General features: G+C 41.6%; 1 protein-coding gene across 3 annotated transcripts in view; it reads right to left on the reverse strand.

The window, feature by feature from the left end:
* Positions 1–20,638, reverse strand: part of STOX2 (storkhead box 2) — a 145,221-nt gene that overhangs the window by 78,198 nt on the left and 46,385 nt on the right. The window contains exon 1 of one of the 3 annotated variants that reach the window (XM_063156110.1): positions 20,316–20,514. The exons of 1 other annotated variant lie outside the window; for it this stretch is intronic. The gene's annotated coding sequence lies outside the window, so the exon portion shown is untranslated. Of the gene's footprint in view, positions 1–20,315; positions 20,515–20,638 lie in introns of those variants that run through there. One more of the 3 variants, XM_063156116.1, reaches the window with a different exon arrangement.

The following is a 20,638-nucleotide window of genomic DNA, read 5'->3' on the forward strand; positions in this document are numbered from 1 at the left end:
TATATGGGGACCAGCTGTACTGGAAGTTAGAATAACAGCCTAACCTTCTGCTTTGGGAGTTGAAACAATGGAGAGCAAGAAGTCAACAGCCAGTGTAGGTCCCACCAGCAGTAAAAGCCATCACAAATTATCTTCCTAGAGATTAATTCCCACATCTTTGTGTCTATCTATTCCCATTCCTCCACAGAGTCTATGTTGCAAAGATGGCACCATGCATGTGCAGGCCTTGGGCTCTCGTGAAACTTCTGGGTGCTACATCAACACAAACAAAGAGATTCTGTGTGTCAGGCAGGTACTTTTTAAAGAAAAAATGCACTAAGAAAAAAAGGCCCTTGGTAGTAAGAAGTGGGCAGTGTTTTGCATCTTGCATGGCTTGCATTGTCCTGCAAAGAGGACAATGAACATATTTGATGGGCAGTCCTAAAAGCAGCATACCAAGGAAACTAAATCCCAGCAGCTGCTATAAAACTGCAGAACATTTGCTGAATAACCCATACTAAGGGCCCTCTCAAAATTCTTGCTTATACAGCTGTGCAATATAGTGACTATATTTTATAGTTGTATATATATAGCATGTACAAGAGGCAGAGATCTTTAAAATCTTAGAAAAATTTTCAAGAGGCTACTCCACCCTTTGTAAACAACCTCTTGTCATTCAGTTACTTCCATATGTGCACAAAGCTCTGCCTAAATTTAACAGGCTTTCAAAATAGTGGTTTAGTACTGAAAATGTATGGTTTCTACCAATAAGTTTGAAAAAAATGTAAGCAAGAGATAAACTTACAAATAAAAAAGTACCAATTTCTCACCTCACAGAAAAGTAGTTCAATCACTTCTTAGATATTTATTATAGTCTCAGATTCAGAGGCTGTCTCATTGGCACATACATTTGGGCAGGAAAAAACTCTAGAGAGGAATCAGAAGAACAGACAAAAATTACATGACTCTACACACGCCTGACTCAAAGGCTTCTGGAAAATCAAGGCAAAATCATCAGTCTGCTTGTCCTCTGGACCAGACTGCAGCACTGCAGAGTCAGTCTGTTCCTGTGAAGGTGGTACTCTTTAGTCACTGGTTTTCAGTGGGACCCTGGAGTTTGTCCCTTCTCTTCTGATTCTGCAGTAGCGCCCATCAGAAGGATAATTTCACTCCTGGGACACCTACCCTGACTAGCCCTGGTTACCACAGCTTGTTGCCATCCTCCACTTGGCTTTTGAATCTCTGATATTTCCCACCTGCATGCAACCAGAGACAATCTCCCATTGCCCTGTTCAGATGAAGGTTTATGCAGGCACTACTTGCACTTGCCTCTGTAGAAGCTGTTCTTAGCACTTCTCCTGAATGCCGAGATTTTTGTATTCTAGTAGAGGAACAAGAAAAAGACATTTTATAGCACTGAGTCTCAAACTTCTCCCACCACCTTGTAAGAAAGTTAAATTCTTCCTCAGGGGTCTAGTGCAACAAAATAATTTTTGTCTTACTAAGTGACACTCTATACAACAGTAGCAATCTGCTAAAGCAAAAGTTTCATCTCCACGGAGCTCTGCTACTTTCTTTTTCTATAAATCCTTTTATATTACTGTGAGGCTGTCAGTTGGTTTGTTATTAATTAATATTGTTTTAAACAGAAAGAGAGGCTTAAATCTAGGAGAGCACAGTTACTTCCCAGATTTCTGCAGGTCAGTGCAAGATCTTTGACTCCTCTGTGGAGCTAAGTGGAAGGGAGCAGCATCCAAAGCCTCACCTTAGCAAAATGTTTCTGGCACAACGCTGCAGTGTCAAGAACCACCTCTGGTGTGAATTTTGCAACCTATAACTTTCTGGCCAGATCAAGGATAATAACAAGTGAAAAATATAGATGTTATGGAGAAAAAAAATCTCTTATGACAAAGGAATATCATTGTGAAAATAAAAATAAAATTGTGAAATTAGGAGAAGTAAATTAATATCAAATTAGAAAATTTAATAAGAAAATTCCTTTGTAATTCTGAAAAGCAGACTCCTCACTTCTACCACAATCTATCACAAAACCATACTTCCATCCTTTAAAGCACATGAATGGCAGTAGCATAGGATAAAATTTCTTTCAAAATGCTTTATGTATTACAATGAACTTTTGTAAGGCACAGAGAACCATTGACATTTAAAATTTCCAGAAACCCAAAAATATCTTTCTCAAAAGAAACAAACATCTTAAGTGAGACCGTTTACACAAAAGTAAAATTTCGAGCATTAGAATTCTATTTGAAAGAATCATGTACAAAATTAAGAGCTAGAAACTCTTTAGCCTTCATTAAAACTGATCACTATTGAGCTGAACTCAATACCTACACAACCCAACTGTGGTAAATCTTATTAGTTATGGTGATCATCTCAGAAACTTTAGCAAGGAGTCACCATATTCCCATACACAAAAATTTCAAGTGCTTTGTACCCCCAGCTATTCCAGGAATCAGCAAATACTCAGGGCAAAGGTTTCACAGATTGTTGTACGAAGTAAAAGAAACTCCAAATGCAAGGTGCTCAGCGACTTGCCTTTGATCTTTTTCTTAATGGGGAAGATGTTTAGTAACCTTTCCATCTCTCAGACAGTGTAAAGTAGATCAGACAATCTGCCTTCACAACTGGCAGGGTTCAGATTTGTCAGAGCATGATGCTAGTGTCAAATTGTTTTTGTCTTCCTTCCTCTCTAAAGATGGATCTTAACTATTATCCTAGCTGATGGAATCCAAGACAAAATAAACACAGACATCAGGACTGAAACAATGACAGACTATCTGAAAAGGCATTTAAGTGCCCACAGTCATCCAAAGAGTAAAAAGTTATAAAAACAAGTACTTTTTTTAATTGCCCATATCCCCATGTCATTGCTGAGGTACTTAAAAAAACCACAAACCCTATGGATTTCTACCCACTGCACAGTAATTACTGAAATAACAAAGAATTGGAAAAAAGTATTTCCAAAGCCTGATGCTATTACTGAAGTGCCAGTGAAAAAATTCTCACTAACACCCCTTAAGTCTATCCTCCTGCGCTCCCTAATCTGAACACAAAAGGTTGGGTTTAAACACCCACCCCCCACCCTGAGATTAAAACCGCCTGCAGTTTTCAGCTTTGGGCCAGCACTGACAATACTCTAAATCCTTGGCTACTGGCTTCGTGAAGACACAGCCTACAGAGAGTCCCCAAAGTTCTTTGAAATGTTAAATACAAAGCAGGAGGAGGTCATAAAGGAAATATTCTTTACAAAAGGAATGGATATCATATGCAGGCTTTTCAAATACATTTCTCAGTTGCTTTGCTTCCAGTCACCATTTTCTCAATCCTGCAGTGTCTGAAGCTTTTGAAATAAAATTCAGGAATTAAATAAAGCACACAAATTAATGTTATAAACAGCTACCAATATATGAATTTGTTACCTTTTAGCTCTCATAAATCTCTCCAATGTATATATTGTATCCTAATTCTTCTCTGGAAAAATGAATTATTTACCTAGTAAATGGTCCTACAGCAATTACTAAAAGCCCAGCTATGTAGAAGTAACATATAGGTTTTATTGCATCATCTTCTGTAGCATCTGCCCAATTACTGCAATAGAAGCCAGTGTAGTTCCCTGCTGCCCTGGAAATCCAGCTATCTTTCTGCCAAGAGCCTTCTAGCATGCACAAAAGGAACAGGGACTGAGAAACCTGTTTTATCCCCTCTTATCCCATAAACTAACAAGCCTTTTTCCACTGCAGCTTTTCTCAACAAAACCAGGTAATTATGCAGGATGGGATTTTCAAGGTAGGTAAAAGGAAAAAGAAAAAAGCAATCAGTTCAGCATACCAGCTTTGCCAAGTACTGTCACCTCAAACTCTGAGGGACTTGCTTGCAGTGTGGGGGAGCAGGCAAACGCAATGATGCCCTGCCACTGACACAGGGGCCAGCTGTAAGCAATGAGCTTTGTGGTTCCAAACTGTTGGGAGGTGGTTACATTTCCCTGTCCACTTCCGTTCTTCTGGAGGCAAACAGGATGATGCAAGCCTTATTTCTGTGCCCTGTCTCACCCTGAACACTCAGTGTCTCTCCTTTCTCATTTGGTTATCATAAACTCAATGACAAAACGAGTTTTACATTCATTTTGAAGAACTTGTGTTTGGCTTACTTGTCTCATAAGGTCTTGTGAGCCTTATCCGTACTAGGTTCTGACAAGATGTTCCACCAAACATCCATAAAAACATCCCTGCCCAAATTTACAAATTGTGTACTTGAGGAGAAAAGTAACTGGTTGTCATAGTGACGTTCACAGTCTGAGGAGCCTTTGGACTTCAGTGTCATGAGAGGTACCAGGAGTTTAAAACCTCCAACTAGATGAAGTGGTTAATGGAAGCAAGTACTCGAGCCAGCAGCAAATGCATGCTTAAATCACTGATGATCCTGTAGAATCAGGCTGCTGCACTTTGAAATCATTTAAGATGTTTAATTTTGGGTTATCTGCAAATTAGTACAGCCCAGCTCACAGAAACTGCCACTGCTGTGACTTACATGCATGTCTGACAGGCTGCTGTCCTCTGCTTTTGACATCAGTGTAATATTGGGGTACCATCACAGGAGGGAAAGCCTGCTGACAGAAATATTCCAGCTACAAAAAAAAGACTGAAAGGTTACAGCAAGCTCGGGAACATCGCATGCTTTTGGCAAGGTGAGGCACAGGAGGATGAAAGACAAAGGAGGGTGAGCAGAATTATTGTTCCTCAATGATTAAACAGGCACAGAAACTATGATTACAGATCACTGACATCTTTTATAACATGCCAAACTAGCTCACAGAGAAACATGCCTCAGTAACTCAGTCATACAGGCAGCCAATATTGTCTCTCCACAGTTTGAAAGAAGATGAGGGTCTTCTGAAACAGAGGCCCTGACTCCCTGCTTCAGGCCAGGGAAGTGGCACAAAGCCTTTGAAGCATCTGGAGAGCAGGCACTGCTAGATAGAGCCCTGGCAGCCAAAAATGCTCCTTGCATTCAATCCTCACTCTTCATGGCAGGAATCATCTCAAGATCCACAGCGATCTCTGCCTGTCTGTTGGACTCCTTACCTCTATAAAACAAGTAAGAACAAACTCCAGGCAGTTGTAACCTGAACCTAGGCTTCAGCAAAGCATGCAGCTAAAAAACCATCCCTAAAGAAACCCTAGCAGGAAGGCAATTTATTGTTGAAGGGGATCAGGTCCATAGAACTTCCGAGGAATGAGAAGCAATGATTCAACTGACACAGTTCAGTCTTGCCTTGCCTCACACTGCACGTAATATCAACCACCATCAGTCTGCCTGCTTTATCCAAGAGGAAAAGATAATATTTCAGTATGAAATTAAACTCCTGGTTCTCTATGTGCTCAACTAAAGCAACCAACCATGCATTATTTGCAAAAGAATGTTGATGACTCAACAGTATTAGGAGTTTTTAAAAATCACATCTTTCTGATAAGACTTGTCCATTTTAATGAGATCTATAACAGAAACATTATAAAAGTAAGATTTTTTTCATATTTGTATGAAATTGTATTCTTGTTTCTGTGTTACCAGTCATTTCCAACACAAAGACAAAAACAAGAACACTAATCTCTGAGCATGTGACTACAATAACACGTTTCTCTTTTTGTGAGCTGTGGTGTTGAGCAGGCCATTTCAAAAGTGGCAAGATCCTGGTTCAGTGGATGTCTGAACATATTCCTGTTTACCACTTCAGAAAACTGCATTCTCTCTCACTGCTACAACTTTGAAAATCAGTGCAAAGCTTGGTGATTTCAGAACCAATAGATTTTAGTCCAAGAGAAGACAGTTAGAAACACAAATTTCACCATACCCAGCTTCCGATAACTGTATTCCACCACCCCAGAACAATCAGGTAAGAAACTGAAACCTTACAACAATGTACAAGACACTTAGGCATACCAGCTGTGAGTAAATTTAGTGGACAAAACAAAAAACATATTCAGACAACATTCTATCTCTGCCTTCTTGATGAAAAGATGAGATACTATGCACCTTGGATGGCAGGAAGTGTCCAATCCCTTTTCAAAGCAGAGGCATGCAGTCAGTTATAGAGATATACACAGCAACGTGAGTGTAAATTACAATGCAACGTGAACCTAAGAGATACAAGCAGCAACACCTCCCAAATAGTGGAGGCAAGTTATCAGATACTTAATGCTCCTATTAATTATGTTCACAAGTTTCAAGATATTCCTGCACAAGGTAGAGTTTCACATGTACTGAACAGGGGGTTACTCATTCTGGATGAAAATTAAATAACTCCAGCAACAAAACAGTTATTCAGACAAACTGGATTAATCATGTTTATAATTAATATATAACTTCATGTTTTGCTTGGCATTTTTTAAGTCAATTTTTTTCTGGATATCATGATTTTCAGAGTCAGAAATAAAACACAGACACTCAACATTCCCAAGGATGTCTGCAACAAAAGAATTATGTGAAGATGGCAAGCTGAAGTGCCTTCATTTGGATACATTTTTGTATCCAAAGAGCAAGCAACAAAAACAGAGTCACAGAGAGAAACAGATGGCCAGTGAGTTATCACTCCTGATCTGATGACTTATGTGGGCTCAACTTGTTTATTTACTCACATATTTGCAAAGAAGTAACTTTCCTTATGTTAACAGCAGCAATATTGTATATTATGTATATTATACACACAGTACATATTTCTACCTACACACAACACAAGGGCATCAGGTATTTACCCTCCAATTATGGGCTCTCCCACAGCCATGAAGGTCACACTGACCCTTCCCAGGGCCAGGGAGTTAAATGACTGGCATCTAACAGCTCAAGAAAGGGTTAAAAGAGGATCAGTGTTACAGCTGCCCTGCTCACTGGCTTGGAGACAGGACAGAAGTGCTCAGGTCCTCGGGGGCAGGGAAGTGAGTCTGTAATTACTGGCTATACCCTTTACACCATCCAGTCTGTAATTACTGGCTATATCCTTTTCACTCCTCAGGAACTGCTGTTTCTCTCTGTTCAGTACTCCCTGTTGATGCAACCCCCATGCTAACCTTGCATGATGCATGACAAAAATACTGTCATATGGTCCTGAAGCAACAGGCACCATTTGTTTGTCATTGAGTCCTGTCAAATGAACCAGCCTCAAAAATACAGATTCTTCTTAGATCATCTCACCCCCTCTTTAGGACTGATCTCATTATCTTCACTTTAATTGTTCTCGTTATCTTCTGGGCATAGAAAAATAATGCAGCCTTTCTAGGGACATTAAACCCAATTATGTAAAAACACAGTGTTAGGGAAAAGAGTTAAAATATTTTAGCTAACAAATTGCTGAAAATCAGGAAAGATCAGTGTGTGACCATTTAACCTCCGTGAAAATCACCAGGAAGTATTTTCTAGCTGCAATTACAAGAATGCTACTGCCCTCAGCTATGGTTAATTGTAAAGGCAACCACCCCCCCTAGCCTGCAAAGAGCAGGCAATGGACAAAGAGCTTCTGCACTATTTTCCCACTAGCAGAGTTTCACTGTGTTCTTGTGGTGCAACTAAAGGAAGTAAAGCATTCAAAGTAGTCAGTGTAATTTTATATACTGGTAGAGTCCTGAAAGTAGAGCAAGATATTTTTCAGTAGATTCTTCAAATTGCCAGGATGTAAATGTGATGAGGAATGTGTTTATGGGCACCCTCACAGAGCAGGGTGTAATATTGGTGTAACAGGACGTAGGATGGTTGCATTGATCAGCTGGTTAAGGATCAGATCCTCTTCATAGGTATATTACCATGGGGATAGACAGGGGAGTGTCTTTGAATAAACTACTGAGCTCCAAAGAGCTCCTGCAACAATTCCCTGCAGTCCTGAGGACTTGAGTGGGACCACAGGTACAGCAGATCCCACAGCAGCAGTCTGGAGACTGAAACCTAAAATAAGGAATCAGGTACAGTGAAAAAAAGCTGAACTCCAAGCAGGATGCTCCCTTCTGACCCACCAACATCTGGTGCAAGACAGCCTGGTGCTGTATCTGGTGCAGCATCTGAGCTCTGTGACAGTGCAGAGAATTCTACTCCCATCATTCCACCCACTCTGTGGTGTAGGAAGTGCTGCACAGACAGACTCATGAACACCATCTGCTTCAGCTGTAGCATTTGACTCCCTTCCTCCAGCATGTAATATTCTGAGATGGTCTAAGCACATTGATACAATCCTACATTTTACATGTCTGTATGTCGAGCCATCAAAAAGCAAAATCAAAATATATTTTTCTTCTCCCATAACACTGCTTCAAGTTATTCTAACTGGATTTGCTTGCAGTGTTTCTTAAAAGAAAAACAAAACCCATGAAACTCTGGGGGATCATGAAAATCTTACTTCAATAAAAATTAATGGGCATAAACACATGCAACATATCTGCACAGTAATATAAAGTCTACAGAGGAAACAATTTTTTTTTCCCCCCCATGGTACCTTTATTTATTCTACAACAAAGAAAGAACACTAAATTTCATACATTAATGCAAACACAACAAAAACTTCCATCCAGATCAGGAAAAAAATCCTTTTTCCAAAATATGTGAAATCACTAACTATCATTTTCCTATTCACTATACTTCAAAATAAAAAGAAAAAAATTTCCAAGTACTTGGGTTGTCATGTCACTGGGGTTTATTAATCACACACAACTGTATCATCTATTAATTATAGAAAAGATATATATTACAGCATTTCTGTAGCTTGGAATGCAAGTAACTGAAATAGCCCCCCAGTGCTCTTGGAGATACAACAGCAAGTTAGACAGAGGCACACAACATGGCACACTCTCTTTTTAAAAGGTGTTCAGTGATTTGCAGTGTCCTTAAGGATCATATTTTAAAATTTATTTTTAACAGAAGCCCAAAGTCCCACAACTGCAAAAGTAACCACTTGGCTCTTACTAGGCTTCAGAATCCCAGGGCAAAAAAACAAGGAGAAAATCAGTTCCCAGCAGCTTCCAACTGTTTCCCCTAAGGGACACACCCCAGCACACTGCTTGCTCTCCCGAGCATCCCAGGGAACTCACCCAGCACCACGCTGGGAGCAGTGTTATAACAAAGTCCTCACATCTTCTAGTGCCAACCCCATACCTTAACAAGAGATTAAAAACATGTTCCTCAAGCATCTATTGTCTGTGGGCTACATATCAGCTTTCCCTAAACCAACAAGCACTGATAGAAGGACAAGGTAGCTTTTGACATACACAGATAAAAATTATCTCAGTCTTTCATTTATCTTTAATGCAAATGTACCTGTACAATGCCTTTAAAAAAATTAAAGGATTTAAATTTTTGCTCAACTTCATGATAAAACTGCTTTGTTCGACATGGGGAAGAAGGGCAGAAGAAAATAAGGAACATACTTTTAACACAGGAGTGGCTTAAGGCGGGAAGAAGAATGAAGACTGCTCACTGAGCTCATCACCACACAAAAACCTTTCACCTGTCAGAGGAGGCCCCGCCAGCCCCAGGCTCAAGCTGCCATCAGCTTACATCTGAAAACTGGTTCTGCCCCACCTCAGCCCCCTTCCCAGGGGGCATATTGCATGTCTCTAGACCATCCCAGCAGGCCCACCACTGCACTTTCTGCTCTGGGCTAGAAAGAAGGAGAAAGCAGAACATGAGATAATGATGCTGATCTGAAATTGTATATGCAAATAAGCAAAAGGGCCAACTGCAAACAAAGGGATTGTTTCTGATTCTCATAAGACAGAAGTTACCAAACTAAGAAAAATACAAAACTGTTACATGAAACACAAAAGGGTTACACAGATTGAGTATTTGCATGTAGACAGGACTGGCTTGTTTGGGATGATTAAAGCAATGCAGATCAAACCTCGATCATGTATTTCTGAGCACCCTCCAAGCCTTGGCAGGCCAGCCAGCCACGGAAAAGCCCAGCCAAGCAAAAAGATGGCAAAAATATGGCACCCACCACCCATGAGCCCCCAGTGCCCGCCTGCCTCAAGCACCCACAGCATTATGGCACCCCTGGCATGTGCACAGCCTGCCCTGCACGGGCACTGGCTGGCAGCGGCGGCAAGGTGAGCGCTGCTCGGGCAGGGCAACAGCCCACAACAGGCTGGGTCCCTGCTCCTCGTGTGAAACCCTGCAAGGGGAATAACCCACAACAGGCTGGGTCCCTGTTCCCCCAGAGCAAACCCTGCAAGGGGAATAACCCACAACAGGCTGGGTCCCTGTTCCTCCTGTGCAAACCCTGCAAGGGGAATAACCCACAACAGGCTGGGTCCCTGTTCCTCGTGTGAAACCCTGCAAGGGCAACAGCCCACAACAGGATGGGTCCCTGTTCCTCGTGTGAAACCCTGCAAGGGGAATAACCCACAACAGGCTGGGTCCCTGTTCCCCCAGAGCAAACCCTGCAAGGGCAACAGCCCACAACAGGCTGGGTCCCTGCTCCTCCAGGGCAAACCCTGCAAGGGCAACAGCCCACAACAGGCTGGGTCCCTGTTCCCCAGGGCAAACCCCTGCAAGGGCAACAGCCCACAACAGGCTGGGTCCCTGCTCCCCCACAGCAAACCCTGCAAGGGCAACAGCCCACAACAGGCTGGGTCCCTGCTCCTCCAGGGCAAACCCTGCAAGGGCAACAGCCCACAACAGGCTGGGTCCCTGCTCCTCGTGTGAAACCCTGCAAGGGCAACAGCCCACAACAGGCTGGGTCCCTGCTCCCCCAGGGCAAACCCCTGCAAGGGGAATAACCCACAACAGGCTGGGTCCCTGCTCCCCCAGAGCAAACTCCCTGCAGCTGCAGTAAGATGGGCTCCCCCCCTCGGTACCAGCCCGTGCAGGGCAGGGGAGATCACACCACACACAGTGAGAGGCTCCTTTAGAGGTGTCAGGCCGTGTCTGACACCAGCACAGCTCTGCTGGACTGAGGTGCAGTGAGTGTGGGATGTGCAGCTGTAACTCCCTACCAGGACTAGCTGCCTTTCTGCTAGAAGACAAGACTGGACCTACTACTGTGGCCACAGGATTCACATTAATTTAGCCCAGAATTCTATGTTTCTATGTTCTGGTCATTTGAATAGCAGGTGGCATTTGTAACCAGCTCAAATAGCGTGATTGTCAGAATAATAAATTAAAGAAAGCAGTTATTCACCTTACTAATTGAACATTCTGCACACTGGAGATGTATTAGTGGACCAACTGAATACAGGAGATTAGGGATGAAACAAAAATAGCACAATTATTTGGTTTAAACCATTCTAGAAAGTTACTCAACAACAAAAGTACAAGAAGGTAGCATTTGGAAACATTTGGAGAAACACATTCTTAAGTGAGGCTTGAAAGCCATCTGAAACAAATACAGCAGAACTCTTCCAGAGGCAGAGGTTTATAAAAATGATTTATAGTCTGATAGCAAAGCAATGAATGTAGTCTGTCATGCACCTGAAATTACTTTACATTTGTGATTCATTTGCATAAGGACTGCTTTCAACAGCCTGATTTTTTTTAGATTTTAATCATTAACTCCATTAAAATAGAAGAAACTCCCCAGCAATCCCCAGTACCATCTACTCCAATATTTAGTCTACTGAAGAGGCCAGCAGTACACAGCCAGGGAAGAATAAGGTGGCACTTACACCTTCTCATAAGAGTCTCTGTCTTGCTCCATTTTCAGCTCAGAGGATTTGCTGTGCCTGCTCTGGCTCCTCTATTGAGTAACCTCTAACCTCTGTGAGGTTTCTCTGCCAAAGGATGGCCCAACCTTTACATCAGCCTGTGTAAGCTTTCTGCACTCACAGCATCACCTGAAGTCCTGCAGGTCCTGCCTCTGGCATGAAGAATTGCCTCCTTTTGCTTTTAAATCCATCTCCCTCCAGTTTTATTTCCCCTCAAATTATTTTAACTGAAGAAGCAGTTCACCTTATCTCTTACCATCAAGAATGGTTTAATCCCCGACACATTTTATGTAAATGCAATGAACTATTGGTTTATTTAAATTTAATTTTTAACCAGGCAAATTAAATGTACTCAAAAGATGGTAGTGATATAAACTACTTTCTAGTGTAGTGCTATGAAACTTGTAATGAACCATCACACACACTTTTTATATCATACAGCTTCCAGAAAAGTTTAGATTATTTTGATATTGAGAGAAGTGATTATGTCATTGTGCAAAATATCATTGCTGTTGAAATCATCAAAATACTTCTGTCTCCAGTCTTGTGGTGGCTGGCAAATTCTTCAGACTTTGGCCCTGATTTTCTGGGAGTTCATCTACACCATCATTGTAGGATGAGAAGTCTGTCTAGGTCTTCCCCAGTTTCCCCGTGGTTGTGCCTGGAAACTTATGAGGAATCATAATGACAGTGATGACTGCAAATCAACTCAGAAAATTAGTTGACATAACATTTGATTTTTTTTTTTTCAAAACGTAAACCTGGTGACAGATTGTCCTTGGATGGGCCATCTCTCTAAATTTTATGAGGACAAAATGTAACAAATGTGACAAAGATACACAAAAAAGTAGTAGTCAGTAATTGAGACCTGTGAGAAGTACTCTTAAGGCAGCAATCTGGGTAATGAAGGAAAAAAAAATGCAGAATTTTCCTGTACTTTAAAAGCTAAGCACCACTTAGTGCCCTCTGCTGCATACAGAGGTAATATGCAAAGCATCACTGAACAATGACATCATCTGGTATTAACACGCTATGTTGCATCTATGACAAATATTTATCTCCTTAATTGCCCTTGTTTTCTAAAAATACTAATAAATCATGCAAATATCTTCAGTACCAGCTTAAAGCAGGTGTTTTTTACATCCTCTCTTCCCATGTAGTATCCTGTGCTCTGCCTGCAAGCAAGCTGTCACCTCATCTCCCACATCTCACACAGCGGGAAACGCACGCTGGGCGAGTGGAGGTGCTGGGTGGGGGGAGCACACAGCACCCTCAGCGTGAGATTGAATCATGAGATGCTCATGACAGCTGAGCAGCTCAGTGGGACATGGCCCACACACCACCCCTGGCACTCCCACGGGACTCAGGGCAGCGGGAAGTGCCCCTCTCCCCCTGCTCTCAGCTAAAACAAAACAAAGACAAACAAACACAGGGGATGGTCGAGCCTCCAGGGCAATTTTCAACTTCCAAATAAATGTGCATTAAGAGTCTATAAAAGGTCCTTCATGCACAACATGAAAGAGGTAAATGCAGACCAACTGCAACCCTGAAGAGGATTAATTGTCAGACAGAACTGAGGAACACAAATATTTAATCTGATTCTGAAATCTTATCTCCCGCCTTTAAGAAGATTAATGGAAATTCTTTTGCAGCAGACTATTATTTCTATTATTTCTGATCCATTTCATGAACTAAGAATATTTTCCAGAAGCAAAGTTTGTGCGTTTTAAATAGTTTATTAGCATTCTATTCAAAACCAAATCAACAGTTGATCATTATTAAAACCTGTTCAAGGAAGTGGGGACATAAAAAAATGTCATTTGCATGCATTCAAATTGCATTAAACAGGCATGTCACACATGTGCACAGACACAAAAATGTAAGATGTGAAAACATAAGGTATCTAATTTTGCATGAGACATAAAGCATTCCAGAGCTCCACACTAACCAAAACTGGCACAAAGATGGTATGGCAGTAAAGTTGCTCTAAAAACCTTTTTCTAAACTGATAATCCTTGTTCTAGCTTGGTTAAGGGAGATTTCATAGAAGGAGGAAGAATTAATTAGTACATCCTTTTTCTATCTTACACAGACTGAGTACAGGCAGACAGTTGTTATCATTGCTGTGCTTGGCTCTGCCCAAGGAATCTATGTAACTGGCCAAGTTTCAGGGTTCTCCTTCATTTTTCCTTTGAATAAACTGACAAGTACAGCCAGCTGACTTCCTTTGTCCAGCCTCCTTCCCCCTGGAGGAAAGCAAGGGAGCTGTCTTTTCCACTTCTCTCATTCCTGCTAAGCCAGCATTGTCCCAGATAGTCCAGTCCTAAGCTTTTGGTGTATTTTTTCCTAGAAATCCAGGGGCTCCAGTAGGGTCTGTCTGAAGCAAGAAGAGCATGGTAGGCACTACAATGGACAAATGGAAAGATCACTGCCATCACTCCTGCTCCTAGAAGTCCCCTTGATGATCCAAAGTGAGACGAGACGCTTGGGGCTCTGCTCCATGGTCACGAGCCACTCCATCCAGCTCGTCCTGCAGCCCTGCTGAATGCTTCACAGCTCTGCTGGGTGACAGGAGCAGAGCAATGGTGATGCCAAACAGCTATTTAAATCAGGGCTGAGGAACATCATACATCAGGCAATCCTCAAGAATTTGGCTGTGTTGGCTGGTTGAATTCAGCCTGTTCCGGTTTAAACCGAGCTAACCTGCATTTCATTGCTAAGCAAGGCTTTACCTGGGAGTTGTCAGCAATGAAACCAACCCAGCAGCATACAAACCTACACTCCTCCTTTTTTCTCAGTAGTCAATTAAGAGTGAAGCTACCAGGCATCAGCTGAACATTCTCTACACTATTAACCGCAGGGCTTTTACTTGAGATGCCAAATAATTCAAATAACTTTACATTTGTCATGAGCAAAGAGTATGCATGCAGTTGCAGCACCTCACATGACTCGATTTGAGCCTTTAATCTAGAGAGGACCTTGCTCCAAGGGCAACTCAAATCAGTCCTCAAGTAGAACACTGTGTGGGCTTCTGCTTGCTACCTGAGAAGGTAATGTAATGCTCCACTTGTACACATGAATGCCTGCATCTTTCCTGTAGCCAAGGAAACATCTTTATTATGCTTTCATTTCTAAAAAGTCCAAAGGACATTGTTGTTCTAAAGCCTCTTGATAGTTCTTTATATTATCTAGAGCAGAAGTACTTCTCTTTCACACTGAACAGTACAAAATCACAAAGACATGGGCACAATGCCTCCTGAACCCATGGGAAACCCCCCCACACACACACACCAAAATCATCCTCTTCAGCAGGGTTTAATGAGTGCTTCACAACCATTATTTTTGCACATAATAACCACAGTCACGAAGCAAGTCTACCCTACAGCAAAAAGAAAGTATTTAATAAGGATCCTTGCATAATTTCAGGTAAAGCATGTTAGTTTCCAGTTCTCCCTGTACCTTCTTATGAAAATATTCAGTCAGTGAGAAGATGTATGAGCCCCTGAGGTGATGCAATAATGCCACAAGTGCATTGCCTTGTGGACAAGGACACCCTTCCCAGCACAATAGCCCAGATTCAAGCATCCCTCCCTTGAACCCCCAGGTATTTTCCCTCATATACCTGTGTAGCTGGTATGAAACAGAAGCCCTGGAGAAAAACACAGTATGTGGTCATGTATTTTGCCATGCTCTCAGCTGTAAAATGGCAACTGTAACATATTCCTCCCTGGAGGACTTTGGTGATCACAGAAAAATGTCACATACATTCTGGTACAAAGATAGCACAGTCCATATATACACTCCAAAAGAGGTTTTGTCCATCATAACCTGCAGGCAGGAGAGCACCAGAACTTTAGGTTGTACCATAAATTAAATACCTGCCATTTCTTAAACTGAGAGCAGTTGTCCTCAGAGATTTTAACTTTAGGTTTCAGCACATAATTTTCCAAAGTATCTTAAGAAAAACAGAAAGACTGTTAATTACATGCACATCCTGCACTGCATGCATACAACCCTAAACATCTGCTTTCTTACATTGTGGAAAGCCATTATCCCAGAACATACTGCCCTGACGGGCCTCATGTTGCTTCTACCATTTTTGCCCCCAAACAACTTGATTTGTGCCAAGTTCACAGACTTTATAAGTTATTCTTTCTTCTTTCCTGATCTTAACCCAAACCACTAATTTTCTGTGCAATATATGCAGTAATATATATGCAAAATACCTATTGGCACCAGCAACCACTACATGACATAAAACTTCAATTAAATAAAAAAAAAAAAAATCAGATTAGACAGATTATATAGGATGTTGCCCATGGAACTTGATCCTGAACTTCAGCACACATGTTCTCATCTAGAGCAACGTGAGATGATGGGGAAAGGCTGTGGTTACTTTGTGAGGACCAGGAGCAAGAGAGATCTGCCTCCCCAGCACTGAGGGCCTGGAGGGTGCTCCTGGGCAGCTCCCAGCTGGAACTGATGGCTTTATCAGCCCTTCAGCAAAGCACCTGAGGTATGCACTGCCTGCTGGGAAGGTCTCCTTAGCCCTGCAACTTCTTAGGCAACCCCAGAACCTTTCTGGCTGCTGCTGCTTTAAAGGCTGTGTGGTCAGACAGAGCACAGATTTTTCCAACACAACTAAAGTTTCTCAAGGAACGTAGGCCACAGTGAGAAAATTGTCCTTTTCTAGCTCTCTCTTAGTACAAGCAGAAGTTCCCAAGTCAAAGAAAAGATACCCCCTTAAGCCAAAGGCAAATTATATGCTGCTGCAAACAAAACCAGTTTTAGAGTTCCTTTCTCTCACCTCCTGCTTCCCCTATAAAAGGAAAAGCCCCACATGCTCATAATGCAGTGCATCTGGTGGCCTAAATATGGGTGTTACCAGATTCCCCACTGACATAAAGAGGTCAGAATTTGAGAAGCTGAGAAAATGACTTAAGCTTCCACATGAAAACTTGACCTAGAACAATTAACCTGAGAACAACACCAGAACAATGTCCCAGAAAACTCATTTCCAAGACAAGTTTCTGCTGGGAAAACTTTAGTACTTCAGGACTGCTGAGAGTAAGTTCTCACATTTACACCTGACAAAACAAATTCATCTGGACATGCAATACTCATAGAACACATGTGAAAAAACAACTGCCTTTTGCAACATCATTTCCTAACCTAAAAATTCTAGGTGTAACATGCCACCATATCTAGTACTTTTTGGCATCTGCCTACAGTATAAAGAAACATTTTTTTATGTAGTTGCAAAACCATCAAGCTCCTTTGAGAAACGTCCTTGTCTTCCAGGATGCTTCTCAGCCTGAAATCTAATTACCAAGGACCACTCCTGATCACCTTTGCAAGTTTTGATACACTTAAAAAATGTTTTCCTCAACTGTAGTCAGCATTTTTAATATTTTTTCCCTCAAATGTGAGAAGCAAAATAAAATACTGTGTTCTGTGTTTAAATAAAACTGCCTACACAGCTACTTTTGATCCACGAGTGCTTGTTCTCCCTCACAATTTTCTCTGGCAACCACCCCCCACAAGACACACTCAGATTATTTGATTGGGGTTTTTCTATTAGCCATCTGCTGTGCCAACGAACACATGAAAAAATTACAAATCAAAGAAAGAGAGGCAGATAAATGGGCTTTCACTGACCTTTTGCCAGGGTGGGGAGGCTGAAAGGACCTGCGAAGGCCGAGCCCAAGGGAACTAAAGCAGGCAGCAGGTCTGCTCCAGTCGGCTGGTGAGCAAGTGAACAAGCAGGGAGAGCTGGTGGCTTGGGAGGGAAGGAGGAGCACAACAGGGCAGATGAGTCATTAGCTACTAAATTAGAGAATAAGCAGCTTGGAGTTGCAAATAACTGTATGCAGTCTGGGAAGTGGAGAGGAAGAGACGCTTTCTGTCAAACTGCCCCGGACTGACAAACATCTGCATTTCTCACTCCGCAGGGAGTCTGCCCCTGCCTCCTCTGCCAGCCTTCCCTGTGTGCCAGCAGAAGGCTTCTCCCCAGCAGCTGCAGAGCCTGATTTTCATTGGGAACAGCAGGAAAGCACAGAGAGCTGGCATGTGGCACACACACCTGGGAAGGAGCCCTGGAGAGCCGCAACCGCTCCTGGGCATCCCTCGTTCCTGCAAACCTTCCATTGTGGGAGGTGCTCTCTGCACCACCAACAAGTCTTTTTATGGTCAAGATAGTTGCAATGTTGCCAAAATGCTGAGATTGCTGAAGCTGCTTTGATGGCCTAAGAAGGTCCGCAAAAGCCTGAAGCAAGGGAGACGTGATCAGTCTCCACAATAAAATTTTCAAATACTCTGGTGAGGAAAAGCCAACGAATAAAAAGCAAACCGCAACCTCTGACCCACACCTTTGCTACCTAATTTTCTGTTAGAACACACCTCTGCTGACTGTAAAACCTAAAACTTGTAATTATGAAGCTGAATACATTTTTAATATTGTTGGATGGTTACGGGTGAAGTAACTTTTAAAAGCAAAATGACTAGAGACCTTTCACAACCAGAATCTCAGATGTCATTTGAAAAGCAAGAGGATTCAGATTCAAACCCAACAGTTTCAAACCTGATCAAGACTGTGCTGAAGCCAAAACACCACAGACCTTAATTTTCCCGACCATACTAATATAGGAGAAGAGATAGGGGGTTTTTCAGTGGGGTCAACAAACTCCTCGTTGTACTCAAAACATTTCTGGACTAATATGACCAAAACTTTGTGAGAATAATCAGATATTATTTATATAGAATTATATATATATATATATAATTTATTTTATTTTGTATTATATTTAATTTATAGGTCATATATATATTTTTTACAAAATCGATGTGCTCACAAGATTTCAATGCCATTGCTGCAGATTAATCAGAGTCTAACCCTCAGCCCACATGAAAATAACACCACCTCACACCCCCTCTGAATAAAATTATTAGTCTTAAAGCATCCCATCCTATTTTGACTGCTTTTTTGTTCATGTTTCCACTCACAAAATAATTCCTAATCCCTCTTTTCGAGCAGGCTGTTTCTGTTTTCTGTAATCATCCTCACAAGGTGTGACAAGGGAACAGGTCAGAGCATCACCGTGCCCCACTGCTCTCTCCAGTGGCGCCCTCTGCCCTGCCTTGTTCCAGTCCTTGCTTAGTGGTGAGCATTAAGCTTTCATGTTAGTGACTAACCTACACTTCTGAGAGTCTGTGGTGCCTTGCCCAGGTTTAGCAAATAATTATGCTTTTAGTGTTTCTGCTTTAGTTGATGGTAAGACTTGAGTTCTTTTCTCCTGCTAGCAGAAACGCGAATACCTATTAAAGTAAAATGCATATTTTCCATTATGATTTCTAGCTTTGCAGTCTTCTACTAGTTAGTTCCACATATTTCTGTTCCTTGGGCTCTTTGTAGCTGATATTTCTCTTTAGACACCTACAGCTATATAGCACAGGAACACCAAATTTATTTCTATACCCCCCCTCAGATCATTTTTTGATGACAGAAATGTTACAAACAGTCTGGCACACATTCATTCTACAGCACATCTATTCTGTGAATATCAAGGGAGACTTTGCTTTCCAGTCCAGTCAAACCAACATATTTAAATGGTTAAAGGGAAGGAGGAAAAAAAAAAGGAATACTTCTATAACATAATTGCATACTTATAAATAGCATGCTTTCCCTGTGTGTCAGATATCAAATAGCTTAATGACAACTGATAACTGGCTGATTTCTGCAATCTGCCATCAGCTGCTATTTTCAAGAGAACATGAGCTATTCCTAATACCGTAGTTCAACTCCACTTAGTTGTGTAGGAAGCTTACATTTTTCAACCAGATGGCAGGTATATGCTATTTTAACCAAAACCCTGTTTTAAGAGCAGCGGTTGGTACAATGACAGTGCTTGACAAGCCAAGAGGAATAAAAAAAAAAAAAAAAAAAAAAAGTAGATAACTACATAATGCCATTTAATATTGGCCTTTAAAAAAATATAACATACTTATGAACAGCAACAGATGGGCCAGGCAATCAGGCTGCATGACCTCATTTGCTGGGAAAAACAAGGTGTTGTGTTTAGTTTTTTTTAATTAAACTTCAGCTTTTATTCTCAAAATATAATATACTTTGTAGAACTAGGATGTGATTTTCCTCATGTGTGTATCAAGCCAAAAAGCCTCTTCTCCCTGAGTCAAGCAGGGATGAGCTGTTTGGCTGCATTATGGTGTGATTAATCCATGCAACTGCTTTAACACCCAACAGAGGGAAAAAGCCATCTCTAGAATACAGGGTTTGATATGATACAAATAACTTGTTGTTAAACATCTCTATCATTAGAGCAATGTCTACTAATTAGGAAATAAATAATTTACACTGGCATTTCTACGGTAGCAGAAGACATTATCCTGTTCTTTTTCACTGATGTCTCCTAAATAGCAACAGAAACAGTAGCTGTGAAATCCACTTTACATCTCACAGAAGCAAAGTAATTCTGCATTTTTCAGAAGTGCCGTAGCCTGAATGTATTTTTTTTTTTCCTGCATCCCAGTAACAAACATCAGTGCCTTTTGGGATCTGACCCACTGCAGTCTGATTTTGCCGCCCATAACATAGGACATGGTTTTCCCCTCGGTACTTACATTATGTCTGGAATCCTCTCTTCAAGCACAAATGGAGAATCAAGGGGGGAAGCTGAGTCTGGGTGCCTGAGCAGCACACCAAAACACCCCAGGTGATCCCTGTGGCTTCTCCTCTCTGCTGTGTCAGAGGCTTCCCTTGTATTCAAAGCTCATTTCAGTGGGGAAGATCCGATATCCTACCAGTCAAGCGCACTGAGCCTTCAGATCCTTTAAAGCCCTACCAAAGCATTTAGCAGTAGATGTCTCTAGATTTACTGTTGCCTTTTTTTGGATATACGCCTATGCAAGAAGGAAGCAAACTCTCTTTATATTTCACACCAATT

This window comes from Melospiza melodia, chromosome 5, assembly GCF_035770615.1.
Source record: "Melospiza melodia melodia isolate bMelMel2 chromosome 5, bMelMel2.pri, whole genome shotgun sequence".
In the NCBI taxonomy this organism is placed as follows: domain Eukaryota; kingdom Metazoa; phylum Chordata; class Aves; order Passeriformes; family Passerellidae; genus Melospiza; species Melospiza melodia.